The 19,530-nt window shown below is 43.8% G+C and overlaps 1 protein-coding gene across 1 annotated transcript in view; it reads left to right on the top strand.

Annotated features, from left to right (window-relative positions):
* Positions 1–3,742: 3,742 nt before the first annotated feature.
* Positions 3,743–19,530, top strand: part of tmem121aa (transmembrane protein 121Aa) — a 27,181-nt gene continuing 11,393 nt past the window's right edge. The window contains exon 1 of the mRNA XM_043262948.1: positions 3,743–3,969. The gene's annotated coding sequence lies outside the window, so the exon portion shown is untranslated. The remainder of the gene's footprint in view (positions 3,970–19,530) is intronic.

Below are 19,530 nucleotides of genomic sequence, written 5' to 3'. Positions count from 1 at the left end.
AAAACAATATAACCACCATATTACCACTACTAAAATGAAAACTGCATTGAAACACATGCACAAAAAGCAGTGAAAGCCAAGCAAATACGAACACATTTAAATAAAAACTATGCACACCTACCTCATGAACAGCTCATCTTTTGTAGACAACTTAATGTGCAGATTAATTGTCCACATTTTTGCTCAATGTTTTTACTAGTCTTTACGTTGACAGTCAGCCTTTGGAAACAGAAGTGCTGCCATCCAAACCTGCTTTAAACACAGAAAGCATCTCAAATAGCCACAAAGTAATCATGCATGTGACTTACCCTGTGCATTTCTGACAACTTGAGAAGTTTTGAGGAAGGTTTGAAATGTGTGCATAATAATACTGTACCGCATATACCAGCGATGTTATGCGGTATGAATAAATTATGGAGATTAGCAATATTTCTTTTTTGTTTCGCTGTTTACGGCTTATACTACTCCTGCGTTTACTGTTGCTTGATGATTGAAGTCATTTTTTGATTGAAAGTTTATCTTATGCTTAGCGTTATTTTTAGGTGTTTCTGTAACTGTGCTTTACTTTAAAGGACGAGGGCCACACTTTTCTGCCTGTTCAAGCAGTACTGTATACTGTGCTTTTTGTCAAGGAGAATAAAGAATACCATTGACCATTCATTTTAATTTAGAATTTTTTTCTCTCCCTAAAACCGAAAAAAAACATACTATGCAATTCTGAATACCTAGAAAGCAATCAAAAAAAGATTTTAAAGCGAAGCCAAAACAATGGGCTAAGATTATACAGTCCTTTTGTCTATTTGTGAATCTCGTCTGACATGCAGACAGGGCCAGTGCTGGTCTTTGATATGATAAAGAGTGCTGCATGTCCCTCGGCTCCATGCATGAAAGAGATGAAGCAGAAGGGCATCAGAGGGGACCCGAAGGGAGGAGAAATCATTTAGCGTTGTGCTTTTTTAATTTGCTGGACATACGCGCACAGGCCAACACAAGCATATTAACTCAAACTTCGTTCATTAACAACCTCCGTGTCATATATTTTGAACCCCGCACACACAGACGGAAAGGAAAAAAAAAGCAGAAAACATCAAAAGCCATCAGAGATTTGATCTATCTGTGAATCCACAGCCTTCCTACAGAGCCTTTTAGCATTCTGTGAGTGAGGGCGAAAAAATAGCTCTCAGAACAGCAGCTTAAGGGCCATTACTTGTTCATTAGGCAAAGAATAAACAAGAACCCAGCTATCTATATTTTTAAAAGAAAGATGTTGCAGGAAGCAAATCTGCATTCGGAAGTAAATCTGCATTTGATCTCCAAGCAGGTTTTCTGAAAGGACTGTTTTCCCTCATTGCCTTTCAAATGCCTTTCGGCCTTGAGTTTCTCCGCAGGGCAAAAGAATATATCGCTTTTCACAGCAAGAACGCACGAGAGGGAATACAAGTTTACACACTCCAGAAAAGTATCGCTCGGATGCCGAGCCGCGCGAGCCCCACTGAGAATGTGACGGAGTGAATCTAAACTATTTTATTCTTTAGCGTAGGTGCCATATACGCTCTTAAATTAATACGTTCTAAGCAGCAGCGAGCCATTTAAATTCCTATATCAATAGAGCCATTGTTTCACCCCGCAGCAACCAGAACTAACAAGGCCACCGATTTTAGCAGCAGATGAAGATGTTAACGCCCACGTGAACTTCTCAACACACTGCTAATTAGTTTGGCCGAGCTGTAGAGGGCTAATGAGAGGTGCTGCGCGAGCCACACGGTGTCAGACTGCTACAGGGATAGCAAGCGAAGGGGAAGCCGAGCGTGTGAAATCGGAGTGATGTTTAATTAAAACTACATGTCCTAAATGCTGCCAGCCCAACAACAGTCCAACGCTCTTCCAATAAACGCCTGTCCATCAGGATGCCGCCTAATGAGGGAGCATGCGGTTAGGTGGTTCAATATTGGATCAAACTTGGGCTGGAAAGACAAACTCACTCTCTTTTGTTCTCGATCTCTTTGCTTGGTTGTGAAGAGCTTTGCGCACTTTCCTCTTTGGCAGGATCTCAGAGCGAGAGAAACTTTCTTCTATTAAGGAGGCTTTCAGTCGCAGCGTTGCGTGTTCTGTCTTTGGGACGCTTCCACACGCGGCCAATCGGCGAGAAGGTTCATTAGAGCAGGTTTTGTCAGGATTCTCCTCTGTATGGAGATTCTGTAGGAAAACCTGAGAGTGGGATCTCTTTGTCTCTCGGGTTACTTCATTTCCGAGTCTTTCTTTTGTCCAAGTGTGCCAAAACACGATACATTATTCATTTATTTCTTAACACGGATCCAATTAGTTGTATTTGAAAAATTCATAAGGAAAAGAGAATTGCGCAATGATACTCTAGGAAAGGAACTTTCTGATTATTTTATGTGCTGGGGATGTCTTGGGGAAATGCTATATTTAAGATGCAGGCAGAATCGAAGCCTTCAAAGTTGTCAGGTATCTGTATCGTCATGGCTGACTCGCAAATGCCCTTTAAAAAATAATAATCCTACAATATGTTTAAAGGACTAAAGTCATCTGTCCCGCAGCTATGCCCGTTTCTATAGAAAATCAAGACTTAATACCATAACTAATGATCAGGACATAGAACTAGCTCCAGGCACACGCCGTGTAAAATAATGAAACTAGTTAATTTTAACATTTCACTTCAAATCTACACATTTTGCCTACGAACGTGATTAATTACTGAATGAATGCAATTACAGTGGAGCTCTTTTTAATTTACAAGCATTTCCCGTCAAAACACATTTCACTTCCAATCAAATTTTGTTATTTAGTCCCATTTGCCATCTTCCCAGCATGCTCTGGGTCATAAATAATTGCTGTTGTTTGACCTTTTGCCAGTTTCCTTTACGCTGTTGCTGTTGATTTGGTTGTCGCATTTAGTAGCTTTGCGAGGTCAGGATGCGTTTGCTCATCTTAAAATGATCAATTATTTGATTGTTCCCATGTCAAGCACCTCGTTATGTGGCCAGTTGCGATATTTAATGAGTCTTAGTTTCCTGATAAGTGTTCGTGCTGCGCTGTCAGTAGTTTATTAAACCAGCAATCGTTTTACTTTCCATGACATGTATTTCTTGAAGAAATAATAAAGTACACAGTGTTGATCAAGTTAAAACAACGCAAATGTAAATGTTAATTTACATTCACGCAGTATTAAGATTACTTTAGAGTTACTTATTTTATAAATATTAAACTGATATTTAGTTGCCAGCTGTCCTTAAGCATGCTGGTTCTTTTAATTCAATTAACTCATTATATATATATATATATATATATATATATATATATATATATATATATATATATATATATATATATATATATATATATATATATATATATATATGTTCAGTGACTCATTTTGAATGATGTATTTCTAAGCAGCTAATTCGAAGCTCCGTTCTAAACGTTGCATTTATTGATTTCGAGCAGCTATAAAGTACGATTTTTACAGCGCACGCGGCGCGCGCACATAACATCGGTCGGGGGTTTCATTCAGTCTTTGCATTGTCCACTAAAGGGGGAAGGCAGTGGGCTGACGGTCACCCAACATAAGCAAATTGCCAATAAATTATGTTCTCTGCTGGGAGGGTGAGGGAAGAGACTGAATCACTGATTCAAAGAGAGGGGGGAGAGGGATGCGAGCGCGCGCGCGAGAGAGAGAGAGAGAGAGAGAGAGAGAGAGAGAGAGAGAGAGAGCGAGAGAGTAACGTGGATCGGACTGACTAGCACCGGCCCGCACGCGCGCGTCTATTTCCTCTCTCAGTGCTGCGGTGCACACGCGTTTCACTAGTTTTGACAAAGGGGATGCTTTTCTTTTGGAGGCGGCATCTCTTGTTTTCCATCAGCGCGCGCTTGATGAGGATTAAATCACTCTCCGAACATCAATCTCGTCTCAGAGCGGATCAGCACCTTGGACAGCGGACGCCAGAGGTACAGTCTGCTGAACGGTCTGCTCGGATGAGGGAGGGCTTCCTGTCAAAATCATGAATTACCCGTTGTGCGACGAGCTGTGGCGAGCACATAAGGCGCGTTGCGTTTCCTAAATTAATATCAACTTAATTGAACTGACTGCGCGAAGGACAATTAGTTAACGCTCGGCTGAGTACACGCGCGGATTTAAAAAAAAAAAAAGAGAAAGTATCGTGATTTATGTCGAAGCTTCTAATGGGTTCGAGTTTTTAGTGCAGTTTCTAAGTATCCGTTCGTGAATACGCGGGACAGCTGGCGCTTTTAGCTAACTAATGGGGTTGCGCGATCGCAAAACTATCGGTTGAAGATTGTTTTGTGAGAGAGGAGAATGCGTTTGTATGTTAGAATGTGTTTTGGGTTGCTTTTGTTGGGAATGGTATTCATACACGCTAGAAAGTCACTATTCGTACTGAATTTTCTCGTGGTCTTTGGTTGTGATTCGTCTCAGTGACTCGAATTTGTCTTGAATCCGATTCACCAAAAGGATCCAATCGTTGGTTTTTCTGCCGGTTATCGTGTTTATAATTGCGATATGAGCGAATCATTGAATCGTTCACGTGAATCGTCGAGTCGAATGGAAAAGAGTAATCTACAGTAATCTATCAGTACCCACAAATTATCAGCAACATATTATTGTGCAGCCTACTGGGCGCAATAATAATCAATAAAGGCAACCCACTTAAACAGATGAATGTTTATAACCACATTTACATTTTATAATGACATATGTCATTTTATTCGCGTAAGCTCGTCCGTCATTATTAGATTTCATGAATAATTAATCTCTTTATTCATTATTCGAACTGTACGAACATACCTCACAAATGGGATTTTTTTGCTCACAAATTGGATTATTTGAATATCCCAGATCTTTCGTACTCACTTATGCTCCGAGTCAGTTTTTGCAAGCAGGAAAGCGATTCGCGCGATTCGTTCGCTTGAAAGATTCGTTCAATAACGCGATTCTTTCCATGAGGGGAAACCCATTGGCTCGGGATGCCAGTCTCCACACACTACAGCTTCATTAGGGAGCAATATTTCTCTGAGCCTTTCAAACAATGGCCGTGAGGTTTGCTTCTGTTTCCATTGACTGAATATCATTCTAGTGCCTCCAAGGCTTTAAAGGGGTTTTACAAACGACTCGTCCATCCGTTTCCACTTACAGCGCTGGCTCGGAGCCCGCGGGCATTTTTCACGCGCGCTGCAGTGAGTCGCCTCACGTGACACATAAACAACCTGAGGGATCCTCAAACACTTTCACCTCTTGACCATGCTTGCCCTTTTATGTAATCAAGGTGGGTTTATTTATAGGCACGTGCGTTATACCTTTGTCTTAGTTACAAAAACGCCCTTGAACATATTCTACTGTTACTAAACAGGTTAAAGGTAGAGGCAAATGTCCCATGATACAAAATATCAAACCATTTTTTTTGGCCAAAAATTGCTTCTAGGATGTTTTGATGTTTGACTTAATACTTAGGACTTCTTCAGTATTGTGAAACTTCCCTTTCTGAGAACTGCTCTCATTTATGAACGCTTGAATTTTTCCTCCTTTTTCTTCTCGTCTTTTGGTCGTGTGTTTGTTGATTATGCTTTGTCACTTAATCATTTCCTTCCAGTCAGAGTTTCCTATTGAGTGCTGGAGACTTTGAGAGAAGTAAATATGTCATCTGATTAATATTTGTTTTGCAGCGATTATATATCTGTACCTGTCACGGTGTACGTTTTTTTGTAGTCAGCGATCCCATACAAATTAGCAAGTTGCTCTAGTGATTTACAGACATGTGCGCGGAAAAGAAATAACTCTTATAAAATGGCAAACAAAAACCAGTCGCATTACTTCTGCCACTGTCAATGTGAAACAGCATTCACAACTCATTTTATTTCCGTTATATTTTAGAGAGGGAGAATGGGACGTGATTTTGTTTAGTTTTTTTTCTCATCAGAAATTGATTGGATTTTGCAGATTGCTTATTATATGTTCCCGAACATATCCGAGTTGTTCGAGCAGCGAGGTCGAAAATGTATTATGAGAAAAAAAAAGTATTAAGATAAAACTTTTTTTTCTTTTGGGATAATGTGCAGAGATCATCTGTTCAAAATTAGACCAGAAAATAAAGTAAATACGGTTATTTCCATGATGACTTTAAGCGACCTCTCCTATTGATCTGAATTGCTGCAGGCACTTGCGCTTTATCTCATTTCCTGTGCATAAAAACTGAACTGAGTTTTCAAAACGTCAGAGTGCCCCTTTCGTTGTCCATTATCGGGACATTAGTCGGTATGACCGCTGCATTCTTACCCCTCAACCAGCAGGCCATGAAAGTTTCACCTGCGTGTTTCCAATCTCCCCCGGGGTTTCATAAGTGTGACACGACCGCCTCCATTTGCAGGCAGACAGGCTAACTGCCTCCCTGCCAGTCCAAACCCCCCGCTGGCTAATTACTGACACAATGTCAGCATGGGCAGCTGGCAAAGCCATTTTGTGAAGTGAAGCATTTGACTGGGGTTGGCTGGAAGGAGACCTTTCCTCTGAGTTTTGCATCTGCAGGAGGAATGGATTCTCGCATCAAACAATGCAGCATTGCCCATGAGGCCGCATGCTGAATGCACAGCCCGTCAGCGCTGTGGAACGACGGCGAAGAAGGCTGGTCGTGCTTATTAGAGATAGCTGGATTGCTCTAGAGCGTGTGCTGTTGAAAGAAACTTTTAAGGAGTAGCTGTCATTCTAGATCGTTCTCAAGATCTTGCGTGATCGCGTACGCCTTTAACTACGCGAGAATCAGAGTTTATCTGCCACACGAGCTTCTTCTTGGGACGAAAAAGGTGACTTGGTGAGTTGCTCCCAAGACAAAAGTAAACCCACACAATTCTAATAAACAAGTTACATAGCGTTGAAGTACAGGAGATGTTTCGTATTCCAGTTATGCTCAGAATCAATAAGCAGAGCGCATGCCTTAAATATTAAACAAAAAGCACATAAACTGTCTAAATGACGCCAATCAGCAAATGCGCAAATTCACCCAAAAATGAAAGTTTTCGGGGAATGCACTCGAGATGTTCATTTGAGCACATTTGGCCAAATTTAAACTCACATCAATGGATCTTCTGCAGTGAATGGTTGCCGTCAGAACTAGAGTCCAAACAGCTGATAAAAACATCACAATTATACACAAGTAATCCACACTCCAGGGCGTCCTGTGAAGTAAAAAGATGTGAAAGCCTATTACTAAGGCAGTTTAACAAGTCCGTCGTCATAATCCTCTCGCGTCAAAATCTACCAACATATTTGTTTAGAAGTATTTTGGACTATTTTCACATGTAAGCGCTGCTTGATCTGTGCAAAATTCTCTCCTCGTTCAGATGATGACTTTTTGCGCTGGAGAAAGCAATAGGTGACTAAAACCTCTGCAGTGGGCTTTTACAGCTTTGTCACTTTGAAACATTTGAGACATTGCAGTGTCCAGTCACTACTCTCTGCTGCAGAATGTTTTAAACACAGTGCACTATTTGAGATGTGGTGGAAATGTCGCAGAAGTCTGTGGAAAGCCTAGAAATATTACTTTTATTGGAGGATACATACAATACTAGTGAAGAAATGCGCTATTAAGCATTTACTAAGAAGATTAACAGCATTTATACAAGTAATTTAAGGCCCACTTTATATTAGGTGACCTTAACTACTATGTACTTACATTTAAATTAATAATTTGGTACAATGCACATGAATTGTGTACATACATGTTTTTACATTATACTTTTTTAAAAACACCTATATGTATCCCTTACACCTTACCCCACCCTTAAACCTACCCATACCCAAAGTGTTTTTCAAATAAAATATGAACACAACTAATGCATTGTGCTTAATTTCTTATATAAGTACATAGTAGTTAAGGCCAACCACGATAAAGTGTGACAAATTTAAGCACTCAAAGACAAGTAGTCTAAGTTGTGCACATACACCAGATGCATCCAACCAGTCACTAGAATATACTCTGAGAGGCTTCCATGTCTGCAACTCTTCTGTGAGAGCGTGAAAAGTACTTTTTTATATAGTTCTAAGCGAGTTTACTTTCTAAAAGTCCACAGGGCCTAATGTACCTATAGCAGATTAAACAACGTGCATGCAAAGTGGTCTGGGCTGAATTAATTGCAGAAGTGTAATACTTAGGGTTAGGGGTTTAAAAAGAGCCCAAACCAAAATGTCCAAGAATATCGATACAGTGTTGCTTTGTAAGCAGTGTAATCAATAGCATTAGTCTAAACCCAAAAAATGCACTCTGCCCAATTTTAGCAGAGTAATTCATTGTCCCAACCGAACATTAGTTCCCATGACAACCTAGTCATCTATTAGTTCTCTGGCATTGTGACAGCGGTACAGTAGCCAGCATACTTTCACATGACAAATGTTGTAAAGCAAATAGAGTTCTTTCAGTGTGCGAGATGTCATTTTAGAGCTGAAAAGCTCATAGCGACTGCCTTTGTGTCTTGTTCTCTGTGAATGAACGTATTCCGCTGTGACAGATATATTAGTCAGGTTCGGTCCTCTTCCCTGATGCTGGATGACAGTTCATAACACTTTCTTCTTAAGAAATATCAGACAGTCAAATCAACTTGGGAATCCACGTGGCCTGAAATACTGCTTCCATCTAGACTGACTTTGTTCTACTATAAAAATTCGACATGACACTTTGTCTTGCTATACTGAGCACTGTACCGAGTCGTCCTTTCAGAGTCACCTAAAATATAGCTATTATAGTTTTACACCTGAATGGAGCGTGGCTGTGTGGTGTTTCTGTTGATCTACCTGGACAGGAGAGTGCAGCTCTTCCATAACAGCAGCATAAGGGCAGAGACCACCGAGTCTCAGAGCAGCAAGCGCTTAAGAGTGCGTGGGGCCCGAATTGAATCACCTTTCAGGGAGGGAGAGGGAAAGATAAAGTGAGTCAGAGAGAGACAGAGGCAGCAAAGATAACATCTATGTGCCACAATGTGTGATTGCACTGGTTACTGCCTCTTTTGTAGCAGATTTGGAGCTCTAAGTCGTTCCATTTGTTGCCTCTCAGCGTAGAGAGTATAAAATTGGTGAGACTTATGTAGCCAAGAGTCTGTTTCTAAGCTTACTAAGATGAATTAAATATATTTTTTTTCCTAAATGCTGGAAATGGGGTAAGACTTTTGTTTTATTAACTAACTAGTTGCTTACTAGCATGCATATTATTAACTTGTTGGCTGTATATCAGTACTTATGAAAGCACGTATTCTGTTCCGCGAGACCATGTTCTGAATCAATAATCCTAGGCAATACCTAAACTGCTGCCTTAATAACTATTAATAAGCAGCAAATTAGGAGTTTATTGAGGCAAAAGTCATAGTTAATGGTTCGTTAATGATGAGAACTTGACCTTTAAATAAAGTGGCACCAAACTGGGATGCAGTGTTTATAAAATAATATAATATATTTATTTGCTGTAATTCTTTGTAAAAACTAACAAGTGTATCTGAGACCAGCGTAACATTAGAGGATAACGATCTAATTATTGGGGGAATTTCATGATTAGGATCCTGTGTCCAAATGCAAATTATGATACTTAAAGGAACAGGTCAACCAAACATGTAAGTTTTATCCTTTACGCTCTCTCTTTAGTGTGTTTTGAAACCAGTTTGAAACCAGTTTGAAACCACCTCTCTCTAGTGTGTTTTGAAACCAGCTTATTCTGTTGAACACAAACAGGGTTGTTTTGCTTCCATACAATGAAAGTGAATGGTAACTGCAGTGGTCAAGCAAGATTTATAGTGAGTAATATTTCCAGAGAGTAACATTTCTGATTGTTTCTCACATATGGCTTCAGATAACGTGAAATACAGTGTTTGAGCAACATGAACCGCTTTTATTCTGCTTTTATTGTTTTTTTTTTGTTTTTGTCATTTGCAGAGCTCAACAGCCCTTGGTCCCTATTCACCGAACATGTTATGCAAAAGAGCAGCATGAACATTCTTAAAAACATCTGCCTTTGTGTTTTACTGAAGTAAGAGAGTCATACACATGTATATCATGACTCCGGGTTGAGAAAAGTGTGTGCTTATATTCATAGGCTTCTGATAATTAATCCTTAATGTCATTCCGCATAACTTGCCCTGGTGTGGTTTAATAAAATATGATGCACCTAAAGCAGTTATTTTGTATCCTTAGCCACCTGCTTAGGTAAATATCATGAACATAATTAAAACACTTTTTATTAGACCCTACGGCAAGAAATGTAAATGTGAACCAGACTGCAGTCGAAAACTAAGCTGAGGTGAAGTAAATGACAGAATGCTTTCGGATTTTAACTAGAGGCCCTGAAAGGTCACATGGATTTTCCTCAGTCGCTGTGGGCCATATCAGTTTCTACTCTTTCAGCTTTACACAATCCTAGTCCTCCGTCTCTCTTTAACGTGTCTAAGCTGTTGTGCCGCAAACACCTTGGGTTGCTCAAAGCTCCAGCTCTCATGTGAACAGAGTAGAAGAGGCACAAGAGTGGAAGAGAAGAGATACTCTCTTCTCCTTCTTAGCACAGCGCTGGGGACAGTTGTGTCACGCTGAGATAAAGAATCACATGGACGTGAGAAGACTCCCAATGCCCAGCCTGCCAAAGTTCTGCAGTTTAAAGCCTCCCTGTCATCTCCGACCAGAAAGACATAAATAGTAAGCGCAGAGATTTCTGGGTCTCGCCTCATGCCTTTGCCTGATTCTGTGGCTGAGATTCCCAGGGGAATGACTGAGACAGTGGAACAATGCAGCTGAGAAATTAAAAAATAAATCCTGCCAGTGAGACAGGCTCTGCATTCTAATATCTAATATCTATTCTAATATCTCAGAATGAAGTTGTAAGGAAGCCTCTCCACCGTATGTGATTTTGAGCTTGATTTACTATTCTGGGCAAGATACAGCTATTAAGGGAATAGTTCATCTAAAAATGAAAACCCCATCATCATTTACTCATCCTCATGTTGTATGTATGACTTTCTTTCTTTTGTGGAACACATTTTATTAACCAGAATGTCTAGGCTGAAAAAAAGTCTGAAAACAGTATATTTCAAATATTCTTAATTATTCTTAGCATTTTGTTATTTATTTTTACATACAGGCCATGTTTTAAATGAAATATGCTAAACTTTTTTCCCCCCCCGTTTTATTAGCTTTATTTTAATCAAACAGATAGAAAGTGAAGTGGGAGAAAGAGAGATGGACTGACAGTGTGATAAAAACGGTTGTGGTATTCAGACTATTATTTAAGTTATTTTAAAAAGAATACAGTTTATTTCCATGCAGTATAAATTAATTTACATTAAATTTATGCAGATATTTGGTGGTTGTTGGTGTCAAGGACGTCGATAGATCATTTTTACTAAGCAAAAGCCTGATTACTAATTTTGTGTCAGTAAATATTGCTGTATACCAACTTGAGAGTAATTTTTTCACACAATATTTCAGCAATCAGATATATATATATATATATATTGTATGAGGCAGAGGAAGCACAAGAGAAACAGGTGCAGTGAAAAACTCTGGAGGGTGTTCAGACTATACACAGATATGTGTCCGCAAGAGCGGTGTGATCTGGTAAAAAATCCGTGAGTGCACAGTCGCTCGCATTAAAAAAAGTCCATGCAGTATAGAATTAATTTACAGTCTCGTGGCTCACTGAAGCCGCCGCCTGGCCGGGCTTATCTGGCCCGCGGCTGATGAGCTCCAGGTGTGGCGAATCCGTCGTTGAGTGGCTGGTGTAGGTGTTCCGTGTTTGTTCCCAGGGCAACGCTGATCGATCCTCGACGCCGTCGTCACACTCCCCCAAGCGCTGTCCTGGTCCTGGTGGATAAAGCAGAGCGTAATAACAAATTTGGGGTGGGTGGGGAGTGACCCTGACAGATGCAAAAGCCGACCACATCCGCGATAGGCCGTGGGCGTTGGCGCTTGGCTGTCCCGGGCGCGGTGTTGCACGTCAAAGTGGAAGTCCTGGAGCGCGAGGAACCAGCGGGTTTGGCGCTAAGTGTCATCCACTGGAGGGGTGCGTGGTCGGTAAGTAGGGTGAACCGCCGCCCAGGAGGTAGTACCGCAGTTCCAGGACTGCCCATTGACGGCTAGGGCCTCCTTCTCCACCGCGTAGTTTTTCTCGGGGGGGTCAGCTTCCTACTGATATATAAGAATGCTCCTCACCCTCCTGGATCTGGGACAGCACGGCTTCAGAAGCATCCGTCTGTAGCAGGAAGGGGCAGCCAAGTCCGGGGCTCTCAGGACAGGGTCTGAGGTGAGTGCGGCCTTAATCCTCTGGAACGCTTCCTCCTGCCGGGTTCCACAGAACCCGCTCACCCCTTCCTGGTCAGGTCTGTCAGAGGGGCGGCTATGGAGGAGAAGTCGGGGATGAAACAACGATATACCCTATATATGATTTATATCAGTCCTCGCCCAACTCGATAACCCAGGTACTTCGCTCAAGAGCGCCAGGTACATTTCTTGGGGTTGGCGGTGAGTCCAGCCCGTCGATCCCGGGCATAGGTCTCCGAGTAATCATCGCCGAGATAGGCTGCGCGCACTGTTGGTGGGGTCGGAGTAAGATGTCCATTAGTCTCTGGAAGGTGGCTGGTGCCCGTGTAGACCGTGAATCAGTGGCCGCTCCGCTTTTGGCTTGGCTTCCTCTGACAGCGGAACCTGCCAGTATCCTTTGGTGAGATCGAGGGTGGAGATATACCGGCCCTTCCAAGACGTTCCAGCAGTTCGCCATCTACACGGGCATGGGATATCCGCCGAACTCGGAGACCTGGTTGAGTCGCCGGTAGTCATTGCAGAAGCGGAGGGTGCCGCTCTGGTTTTGGAACCAGGACGATGGGGCTGACCACGGGCTCGCTGATGGTTCAATCACCCCCAACTTCAGCATTTGGTTTACCTCCTTCAATAGCTCGCCGACGAGCCTCAGGGATCCGGTAGGGCCGCTGCCGGACGATACGCCGGGAATCCGGATCTGCGCTGGAGGAGGTTAGTCTGCCCGGCGTGGACGAGAACACATCCGAGAACTGACCGACCAAATGTTGGAGTTCCGCCTTCTGTTTGGTGTCGAAGAATGGCGAGTGTGGAAAGGTGTTCCCTAGTCCCCACCCACTTCTTCAACAAGTTTGGTATATTTGTTCGGTCAAAGGCCGACGGTTTGGTTGGCGGAAAGTAACCGGCGATCTTTTCCAGAATGGTATATGGACCCTGCCAGGTGGCCAGGAATTTGCATGCATTGGTGGGGACTAGTACCATGACCCGTCGCCGACCTGGAATTCCCGGGTTGTGCAGGGCGGTTATAGTGCCGTTGTTGTTGCTGCTGGGCCTTGTGCTCCCGCACGAGGGGCATCACCCGCTCAATTCGGTCCCGCATGGCTTTGTTCTACGACCGACCTCTGGGCATCCGGCTGCTGCTGCTGCTCCCAGGCCTCTTTTGCCACGCCCAGCAGGCCTCGCGGCTGTAAGCAAAATGGGGTGAAGCCGGTGGAGGCCTTTCGCACTCAAGAGACGAGAAGCATCTGGTCCCAGTCCCGCTTGTCCTCGGAGACAACCCTTCTCAACATCTGTTTCAGTGTCTGGTTGAACCGCTCCACAAGTCCGTCCGCCTGGGGTGGTACACTGAGGCGCGCAGCTGCTGGATCCGTAGCAGCCGGCAGAGGTCGGCCATCACTGGGACATGAACGGGTGCCTTGGTCGGTCAGTATCTCCCCGGTATCCCCACTCTGGTGGACAGGGTGAAGAGCTCCTGGGCGACGCTTTGGCGGTGGCTTTAGTGGGATGGCTTGGGTACTGGTGGCGAGTCCACGATCACCAGGATGTGTTCGTGGCCGCGGGCAGACCTCGGCAGCGGGCCCACCAGATCCATCCCGATGCGCTCAAAGGGCACCTCGATTATGGGCAGCGGGATAAGTGGACTAGGGGAGGTGGCCGGGCGAGGTCTTCTGGCACTCGGGCAGGCCTGGCAGAACAGTAAGCCCCCGGCCAGTGGAAACGGTCCCGGATCCTCTTGATCGTGTTGGCGCCCCGAGGTGTCCGGCCAGTGGGTGGGCGTGGGCGAGTTCCAAGATGGTGTCCACTTTCCCTCGGGGCACCACCAGGAGCCGCTCCTCCCCCGTGTCAAATAGAAAGAGCAGGCCTGGGGAAAATCCATGAAATGTACCTGGTTCCAGCAATTCTTGAGCCGGTCATCCTCCCGCTGAGCCCGGCCGAACGAGCCCTCCGACTACCTGTTGGAACACATCAAAGAATACATTAGTAGTATTCGGAGGGGACTCACCATCTCTTCCGCTGTCCGATGCTAGGAGAACGGCAGGGCGGCGGTTTCCTCTCCCTCTCGCCTCTTCCGAGGGCTTTGAGGGCTGACAGGCTGTGTCGCGTGTGTAGCGCCTCCTCGAACCCGGCCAGTCCCGCCGAGGATGATTGGTACCGCAGGTCTTCACGAGGCCCACCTCCAGGGGCCAAATGAACGGGTGGAGACTTTCCTGGTGTCCCCGTGGACGCAGGTCAGTGGCAGCCGCTTCCCGCGGTTCCGTGCGCTGGGGGTAGGAGGCGGGACTGAACCAGGCTGATGGTACTGCCAGAGTCAAGGAGGGCTCTGAACTTCCGTCCATTCAGGCCGATGGGGATTTCCGTGCGGCGCGGGAAGCTCCCAGACTGCAGCCTGCCAGCCACGCCTAGAGGAGTTGGAAGCCTCTTCGGTTGGCATCGCTCATCTCTCACGGTCGGACCGCCGCCTCTCCATCGGTCGCCGGGTGCCCTCCGGCGCGCGCCGCTTCCTGGGACACCCTCCGGGAAAGATGGCGCCCGCTCGGCCTCTCGACGCTGTGCGGCTTCCGCCAGCTCGACCGCCTCAACCAACTCCATGACGTTCTTGGGGTTTCTCATAATTCCGGGAGAGCCCGCAGGAGCCGGGTTCATCACCACCCTTTCCACAATGATGGCGGGGTTGGTGTCCCATCCAGGAGCCAGTGTTGCGCTAGCCGAGTAAGTTCGGCGGCCTGGGTCCTGCCCGGCTGGCGAGACTGGAAGACCCACTCTTGAAGGCTTGGGCTGCGCAGACCGGTGATAGACCGACCTTTTCCCCTCTTTAGGTCGTCAGATACATTCGCCAGGTCGGCCGGCATGCTGAAATAGGCGCGCTGGGGCTCTCCTGACAGCAGCGGGGCCAACGCTGTGCCCAATCCTCCGGTCCCATCCTTCCGTGGTTGCGACGCTCTCGAACATCTCGAGATATATTTCAGGTCATCGCTGGCGGCCATTTTGGGTAGCAGCTGTGTGGCTTGCATCCGGGGATCAGGCACGACGGGCGTTGGTTGAGTGGCGGCGCGAAGCAGCGAGCTCCTGCTCGGTCTCGTTCTGGCGGGTAGCCAAATGCTCGACGATCTGTTGCTGGCGAATGGAAACCTCTGAGAGGCGTTGGAGGAATTCCTCCATCTTCGCCGGGAAGCGAGCGCTGCCTGGGGGAAAACAAAGAGAGAAGTTGATGTTGTGGGGACCTTTAATAGAGGCGGCGATAGCGCTCTTCCTTTTTCTCTTTGTTTTCCGTTCTCTTGCGCTTAAAACTGCCCGCATTCTCCACCACTTGTGGCGAGGCAGAGGAAGCACAAGAGAAACAGGTGCAGTGAAAAACCCGGAGGTGTATTTATTAGACAATACACAGAAGGTGAGCGGTGAGTCCGTGCGAGAGTGCGGCGGTGAGTCCGGGGTGGTGTAGCGTGAATCCGGTGAGTGCAGCGGTGAGTCGCTCTCGGTGTTTCCCGTGCTTAGTAACGTGAGGGAGTCCACTGTGAGGTAGTAGGGGAAGTAGCTCAGGCAGGCCCGTCACGTTGTATTCTGGGAGACAAAGAAGAGACAACAGGTTAGCTTGCGCTTTCCGAGTCTCGTGGCTCACTGAAGCTCGCCTGGCCGGGCTTATCTGGCCCGCGGCTGATGAGCTCCAGGTGTGGCGAATCCGTCGTTGAGTGGCTGGTGTAGGTGTTCCGTGTTTGTTCCCAGGGCAACGCTGATCGATCCTCGACGCCAACAATATAGAATCAGATGCCAGATACCCAAGTAAATCACTCTTTTGATCTAATTAGTCAGTAGGTTTGCAAAAAAAGATCTGAAACTGTTTGTGAATCATTTTCAGTGTTTTTTTCATAAAGAAGTAGTAAAAACTCTGTTCTGACCTACTCTATAAGATTTATATATATCCAAAACAGTATTAAAAGAGTATTAGAATATGCGCCCCTGGTTGGCATTAAAGTTTAAAACCCCTGGTTTAGGAGACTTTAAATGCTGAAAACAAAAGAGATTTTATACGTGAGAGAGATACAGATTGGGCAAGGAATGACCTGAGAATACTTTCTAACAATGAAGTGATGTTAGGATTAGTCGGGTGGAGTGTCAAGAAGAACAATTTGCAAAGGAAAGAAATAGTAAAAAATATCAGAGAGAGAAGTGAGATAAGAACAAAGTAGGGCAGCTATAGTGCTTAAAAGGAAGTGTCCTGAAAATCTGAGAATTAAATAAAGTTTTACATCTTTTACTATGAAACCTGTTCTTTATATGCCATAAGGTTCTACTTTAGTATAAGAAATCTAAAGAAACACCCATATACGCTTTCCTTGATATTTCTTTTTTCCTTGATATTCTTTTTCACATTGTAGCACACAGCATGAAGGCAGCTTATTAAGAGAGGTGCTTGTGATTGGTGTTTCCACTTCCAGTGAAATGAAATGGCAGTGTTCAAAGAGACAAATCAATAGGTTAAGGGGTAAATGCTAAGTCGAGAAGAAAAACAGCTGTTTTTGACAAAAGCTCTCCATGGACTCGCAAACTGTCACTGGAAGCTGTTATTTTGCAGGGCCGCATTCAAACTTGACGGCTCTTTAATTTTCCGTGTAGAAAGTGTCAAGTACTTTGCGAATAATTGTTATAAAAAGGGACATTTTCTGTGTTTCTATTTTAAAAAAAAAAAGACAAACCCTTTGTTTTGGTTAAATGGTGTGAAATGTCTTCATCTAACATTGCTTTTAGAGAGTGCCTTTGAGATTTAAAGTCATTTTAGTTAATTAACCCTGTCTTGTAATGTTGAAGCTCTGCTTCTTGTCTGCATACTGCTTTAGTGCACTTATTCAACTAAATTTGAACTTTTTCGTAGTGCTGCGCCATCATGATGTCAGATGCTTTAGAGCTTGCTATATAGATGCTAAGTGAAAAAGGCCATTTATAAATCTCTATTATATCTGTATAATATTCTGATTCCTTCCTATGACCGTGGTCTAGGAATTAGAAACAATTAAAATTTTTCCAATTCCTCTAATGTTTTGTACGTAGCAGTTAGAAAACAATTCGATTCAATTATTCTTAGCTATTCACAAACAATATAAAAATCTTCTGGAATTGGACTGTACTGGCCGTGCTGAATGTTTTTGATTTGTTGAAAAGAATTGGCTCATAAGAGTCATTTGTTAATGAATAGGACTACAATGTTGTGTTTGTTTATTCAGGCAGCCCATGAGGGTACCATTTTGTTCAGGAATATCATCATTCACAATTTTAACATGATTTTTTGTCGCGTCGGTTTTGCTATTTTGCAAGTTGCCTGAGCTGTACAGCCAAACTAACTTTCTTATTGTGAAAAAAAAAACAAAAAACTTTTAAGGTAATAAAATATACAGTAAAAAAGAATGGCAGACGTTTAGGCCAAAATGGGCGAAGATGTATCTTTGTTATTAGAAAATAAGAACAAAAGATATACATTACAAATACACATAATATATAAATAAAACAGTGTTTTATTTTTCAGGTACAGTATTTAGCAGTAACATTAAATATTAAAACAAAACACTATATACATCAGTTCTACATTTTTTAAGCAACTGTATTAAAATTTATGGTTAAAGGAATAGTTCAGTCAAAAAAGTTCTGTCAACTGTCTGTTAATTCAGTGTTTTCAGTGTTTCGTCTCGCTCTTGAGTTGTTTTGAACCTGAATTTCTTTCTTTCTTCTGCTGAACATAAAATGTTTCGAAGAATGCAGGTAACCAAGCTGGTCTACAGCGACTTCCATAGTATTTATTTCGTACTGTCAAAGTCAATGTAGCCAAATCTGTGGTTTTCCTGCGGAATTGGGCTACTTTAATACTGCATTCCAAACGGGTCTTTGAGCCCGTAAGTCACGACGTCAAACCAAGACTCTGTAACGTTCCAGGCAAGTCACGCCAAACTGCCTGAGCTAAGGAATTGTGATAGCTAGATGTAAACAAACCAGCATAGAGGACCGTATGGGGCTTCTGCTCATTTACAATCATTTCTATTGCCAAAGGTGCTTTCCTTGCTTGTTTGAGGGAAACAGAGGAGGAAAAATTGTGCGTAAGGCAAGAGAACCTGTTGTACTTTTTATTTTAGTGTACCAGTAGTAAGAGTAACTAAGATATATGCTTTTCATTTTACAAAGTAAAACATGTTTAGAAATGCGTATACTTTAAAGGACTTTGATGTGATTTGCTTTTAACAGCATGCAAAATGTAGCATTGGTTGTTTGCTGATAGAGTAAATACTGTTCGTTCGGCTTTAACTCAGAAAGAACCTGTTGTACCTATTATTTTAGTGTACCACTCGCATAAATACTGCATCCGTAGAGGCTGCCAATGTTGTTTTGTGGGCTATTTGACGTCAGAGCCCGGATCTGGCAGTACCTCGATCTAGCATGAGTTCACGGGTGGGAAGTCACGGGTTTGACTGCCGTTCCAGTGCATTTTCACGGGTAGAAGGTTGGAAAAACACGGATTACGGCTTGCCTCGAACGCAGCATAACACTATTCCGTGGGATATTTTTCATGTCCGTGGGTCGAAGCGACACCTAATAACGCAATGTTTAGCCCCTGGAGTGTGACTTTTATCAGGGGAAACCCCACTAAAAGAATCGCATTACCCCACTGGAACGCGATTTTTCACCCCTAGATTTGAGTAGCAATTGGGCAGGTGTTGCTGTGAAAATCTGGCAACCCTGGTGTGCACGTGAATGAAATATTTAACCAGCAAGACTTTAAGTGCATGCACATAATGCAAATGTGTGCAGAAAAATCTTACTGACCCCACACTTTCAAGTTGTAAACTTGGAAACATAATTTAGTAACCAAAATAGCACTCTTTGCCTACTTTCTGTTTGAAGTGACTAAGTATTATAAAGTATCCATGTGCTGGTTGTTGCCTTCTGTGTAACACAAGGCTGTAGAATCTGTTTTCTTTGCGCACTCTGCACAACCGCTCCGCTCCTGCTGAGAGTATATGCTGATGCAGACTTTCTATCGTCTTCTCATCTCTCAGTGCATCTCTTTCCCGATACCTTTCCATTCTTTCCCGCTTCAGCAGATGCTGCAAGGTCAACCATCCTAAGGCACCATGGAGGCTGTCAGACAGATATGGCCGGCACCCGGGGAGGTCTTACTTTGATTATTTAGGCGGACGACAAGCGTTTGGTGGTTAAAGCGTGGAAAGGGATTCAAC

Source organism: Puntigrus tetrazona, chromosome 17 (genome assembly GCF_018831695.1).
Source record: "Puntigrus tetrazona isolate hp1 chromosome 17, ASM1883169v1, whole genome shotgun sequence".
In the NCBI taxonomy this organism is placed as follows: domain Eukaryota; kingdom Metazoa; phylum Chordata; class Actinopteri; order Cypriniformes; family Cyprinidae; genus Puntigrus; species Puntigrus tetrazona.
Note: the sequence above shows the minus strand (reverse complement) of the source record. Positions and strands in the feature narration are given on the sequence as shown.